At 36.3% G+C, this 5,284-nt stretch overlaps 1 non-coding gene across 1 annotated transcript; it reads right to left on the bottom strand.

Moving 5' to 3' along the window:
• Nucleotides 1–2,774: 2,774 nt before the first annotated feature.
• On the bottom strand, nucleotides 2,775–2,882 carry LOC148549157 (small nucleolar RNA R71). Its single transcript, XR_015897563.1, has one exon. It is a non-coding gene; the product is annotated as a small nucleolar RNA R71 (small nucleolar RNA).
• Between the last annotated feature and the right edge of the window lie 2,402 nt (nucleotides 2,883–5,284).

The raw sequence follows: 5,284 nt of genomic DNA, 5'->3' as shown, positions 1-5,284 counted from the left end.
TGCATATCTGAAATTCTCACCAATGAATTACATAAGTATTTCTATCTTTATTTTCTGTTTATTTATTATTATTATTCGAAAATACTATAACCATTTGATATCCGCCTGACTGAGATTTACAAGGTGACCATAGCTTGCTTCATGCCAACAATCTCCGTGGGATCGACCCTTACTCACGTAAGGTTTTATTACTTGGACGACCCAGTGCACTTGCTGGTTAGTTGTGCGAAGTTGTGAAGTTTTGTCTGGACCATGGTATTGTGCACCAGTTCTTGGAGCCATTGCCAGGGAGAGAACGAACAACAAATTTTACAACCTCAGAGTAACAATTTCGCATACCAAGTTTTTGGCGCCGTTGCCGGGGATTGTTCGAGTTTGGACAACTGAAGGTTCATCTTGTTGCTCAGATTAGGTAATTTTCTTCTTGTTTCAACTTTTATTTGGTTTGCAAAAAACTTTTTCAAAAAATTTTTTCTTTGTTTTTGTTTTTCTTCAAAGAAATTTTTGAAAAAAAAAATTTATATTTTTCTTCAGAATTTTTAAGAATGAATTTTAGTGTTTCATGAAGCATGTTGAAGCCTGGCTGGCTGTAAAGCCATATCCAAATTCTTTTGGACTGAGGCTTCCAAACCATCATCACAAGAGCAAGCTAGCTGTTCCTGATCCACCTGCTGTTGTATGACTAATTTGTATCTTCTAAAGCTTGGCTGGCTATTAAGCCATGTCTAACCCTTGGATTGGAGCTTTAGACTAAGAGTGCAAGATTCCTGGAATTCATATTAAAAAATTTGGAATTCTTATTTTTCTTTTTCACATTAATTTTCAAAAAAAAATCCAAAAAAAATTTATAAAATCATAAAAATCAAAAATATTTTGTGTTTCTTGTTTGAGTCTTGAGTCAAATTTTAAGTTTGGTGTCAATTGCATACTCATCTTGCATTTTTCGAAAATTGCATTCATGCATTGCATTCATCATGATCTTCAAGTTGTTCTTGATAACCCTTCTTGATTGATCTTCATATTATATTGTTTTGTGTTGTATGGTGTTTTTCATATGCATTCTTGAATTCTTAGTGTCTAAATATTAAAAATTTCTAAGTTTGGTGTCTTGCATGTTTTCTTTTCTTGAAAATTTTTCAAAAATAAGTTCTTGATGTTCATCTTGACATTCATAGTGTTCTTGGTGTTCATCTTGACATTCATAGCATTCTTGCATGCATTCATTGTTTTGATCCAAAATTTTCATGCACTGCATCATTTTCATGTTTTTCTCTTTCATCATTAAAAATTCAAAAATAAAAAAATATCTTTCCCTTTTTTTTCACTCATAAATTTCGAAAATTTGGAATGAAGTTTTCAAAAATTTTTAAAATCTAATTGTTTCTTATGAGTCAAATCAAATTTTCAATTTAAAAATCTTATCTTTTTCAAAATCTTTTTCAAAAATCAAATCTTTTTCATTTTTCTTAATTAATTTCGAAAATTATAAAAATATTTTTCAAAAATCTTTTTCTTAATCTTCTCTCATAATTTTCGAAAATACCATCAAAAATTAATATTTTGATTCAAAAATTTCAAGTTTGTTACTTGCTTGTTAAGAAAGATTCAAACTTTAAGTTCTAGAATCATATCTTGTGATTACTTGTGAGTCAAGTCATTAATTTTGATTTTTAAAATTCAAATCTTTTTCAAAACTAATTTTAATCAAATCTTTCTATCATATCTTTTTCAAAATTTTATCTTTTTCAAAAATTTGATTTTAAAATATCTTTTCTAACTTCTTATCGTCTTATCTTTTCAAAATTGACTTTCAAATCTTTTTCAACTAACTAATTGACTTTTTGTTTGTTTCTTATCTTTTTCAAAACTACCTAACTAACTCTCTCTCTCTAATTTTCGAAAATCTCTTCCCTCTTTTTCAAAAATTCTTTTTAATTAACTAATTGTTTCAATTTTCAATTTTAATTTGCTTTCATTCCTAATTTTCGAAAATCACTAACCCTTTTTAAAATTTTATTTTTGAAAATCCTCTTTCTCTCTCATCTCCTTCTATTTATTTATTCATCTACTAACACTTCATCTCACCCAAATTCGAACCCCCTCTTCCATCTGTGTTCAAATTTTCTCTTCTTCCCTTCTTTACATTACATTCTTTTCTTCTTCTACTCACACAGGGGAACCTCTATACCTGGGTAAAAAGGATCCCTATTATTATTATTTTTTTGTTCCCTCTTTTTTATATGAGCAGGAGCAAGGACAAAAACACTCTTGTTGAAGCAGATCCTGAACCTGAAAGGACTCTGAAAAGGAAACTAAGAGAAGCTAAAATACAACAATCCAGAGACAACCTTACAGGAATTTTTGAACAAGAAGAGGATATGGCAGCCGAAAATAATAATAATGCAAGGAGGATGCTTGGTGACTTTACTGTACCAAATTCCAATTTACATGGAAGAAGCATCTCCATTCCTACCATTGGAGCAAACAATTTTGAGCTGAAACCTCAATTAGTTTTTCTGATGCAACAGAACTGCAAGTTTCATGGATTTCCATCTGAAGATCCTTTTCAGTTCTTAACTGAATTCTTGCAGATCTGTGATACTCTTAAGACTAATGGAGTAGATCCTGAAGTCTACAGGCTCATGCTTTTCCCTTTTGCTGTGAGAGACAGAGCTAGAATATGGTTGGATTCTCAACCTAAAGATAGCCTGAACTCTTGGGATAAGCTGGTCAAGGCTTTCTTAGCCAAGTTCTTTCCTCCTCAAAAGCTGAGTAAGCTTAAAGTGGATGTTCAAACCTTCAGACAGAAAGAAGGTGAATCCCTCTATAAAGCTTGGGAGAGATACAAGGAACTGACCAAAAAGTGTCCTTCTGACATGCTTTCAGAATGGACCATCCTGGATATATTCTATGATGGTCTATCTGAATTAGCTAAAATGTCATTGGATACTTCTGCAGGTGGATCCATTCACCTAAAGAAAATGCCTGCAGAAGCTCAAGAACTCATTGACATGGTTGCTAATAACCAGTTCATGTACACTTCTGAGAGGAATCCTGTGAGTAATGGGACGCCTCAGAAGAAAGGAGTTCTTAAAATTGATACTCTGAATGCCATATTGGCTCAGAATAAAATATTGACTCAGCAAGTCAATATGATTTCTCAGAGTTTGAATGGAATGCAAGCTGCATCCAAGAGTACTCAAGAGGCATCTTTTGAAGAAGAGGCTTATGATCCTGAGAACCCTGCAATACCAGAGGTAAATTATATGGGTGAACCTTATGGAAACACCTATAATCCCTCATGGAGAAATCACCCAAATTTCTCATGGAAGGATCAACAAAAGCCTCAACAAGGCTTTAATAATGGTGGAAGAAATAGGTTTAACAATAGTAAATCTTTTCCATCATCCACTCAGCAACAGACAGAGAACTCTGAACAAAATACCTCTAATTTAGCAAACTTAGTCTCTGATCTATCTAAGGCCACTATGAGTTTCATGAATGAAACAAGGTCCTCCATTAGAAATTTGGAGGCACAAGTGGGCCAGCTGAGTAAGAAGATCACTGAAACCCCTCCTAGTGCTCTCCCAAGCAATACAGAAGAAAATCCAAAAGGAGAGTGCAAGGCCATTGAATTGACTATCATGGCCGAACCCACAAGAGAGGAGGAGGACATGAATCCCAGTGAGGAAGACCTCCTGGGACTTCCAGTGATCAATAAGGAGTTTCCCTCTGAGGAACTAAAGGAATCTGGGACTCATCTAGAGACCACAGAGATTCCATTGAACCTCCTTATGCCATTCATGAGTTCTGATGAGTATTCTTCTTCTGAAGAGAATAAGGATGTCACTGAAGAACAAGTTGCCAAGTTCCTTGGTGCAATCATGAAGCTGAATGCCAATTTATTTGGTAATGAGACTTGGGGAGATGAACCTCCCCTATTCACCAATGAACTAAATGCATTGGATCAACTGAGATTGCCTCAGAAGAAACAGGATCCTGGAAAGTTCCTAATACCTTGTACCATAGGCACCATAACCTTTGAGAAGGCTCTATGTGATCTTGGGTCAGGAATAAACCTCATGCCACTCTCTGTAATGGAGAAACTGGGAATCTTTGAGGTACAAGCTGCTAAAATCTCATTAGAGATGGCAGACAATTCCAGAAAATAGGCTTATGGACAAGTAGAGGACATAGTAGTAAAGGTTGGAGGCCTTTACATCCCTGCTGATTTCATAATCCTAAATACTGGGAAGGATGAGGATGAATCCATCATCCTTGGAAGACCCTTCCTAACCACAGCAAGAGCTGTGATTGATATTAACAGAGGTGAACTAGTCCCTCAATTGAATGAGGACTCCCTTGAGTTTAAAACTCAAGGACATCCTTCTGTAAACATGGAAAAGAGGCACAGTAAGCTTCTCTCAAAACAGAGTCAACCAGAGCCCCCACAGTCAAACTCTAAGTTTGGTGTTGGGAGGCCACAACCAAATTCTAAGTTTGGTGTTGAACTCCCATATCCAAACTCTAAGTTTGGTGTTGGGAAGTCTCAACAATGCTTTGAACATCTGTGAGGCTCCATGAGAGCCCACTGTCAAGCTATTGACATTAAAGAAGCGCTTGTTGGGAGGCAATCCAATTTTTATTTATCTAATTTTAATTTATTTTTATTGTTATTATATGTCTTCATAGGTTCATGATCATGTGGAGTCACAAAATAAATAGAAAAATCAAAAACAGAATCAAAAACAGCAGAAGAAAAATCACACCCTGGAGGAGGAGTTCACTGGCGTTTAAACGCCAGTAAGGAGCATCCGGCTGGCGTTCAACACCAGAACAGAGTATGGATCTGGTGTTGAACGCCCAAAACAAGCAGCATCTTGGCGTTCAGATGCCAGAAATGCACACTGAGGAAAGCTGGCGCTGAACGCCAGAAACAAGCATAGAACTGGCGTTCAACGCCAGAAACATGCTGCATCTGGGCGCTGAACGCCCAGAACAAGCATCAATTCGGCGTTTAAACGCCAGAAATGCATGCAAAGGCATTTTACATGCCTAATTGGTGTAGGGATGAAATTCCTTGACACCTCAGGATCTGTGGACCCCACAGGATCAACTCAGCATCTGTGGACCCCACAGGATCCCCACCTACCACTCACTCTCTCTCTTCCCTCTTCTCAATGTTCATCCTCTCTTCCCAATAAACACTCTTCCCCAAAACTCTTCACCAATCACCTCAATCTCTCTTCCCTATCACCACTTCACCACTCATATCCATCCACTC

The sequence above is a fragment of the Arachis ipaensis genome, chromosome B8 (genome assembly GCF_059453495.1).
Source record: "Arachis ipaensis isolate K30076 ecotype BB chromosome B8, ASM5945349v1, whole genome shotgun sequence".
NCBI lineage: Eukaryota > Viridiplantae > Streptophyta > Magnoliopsida > Fabales > Fabaceae > Arachis > Arachis ipaensis.
This window is presented reverse-complemented; position numbering and strand designations above follow the sequence as displayed.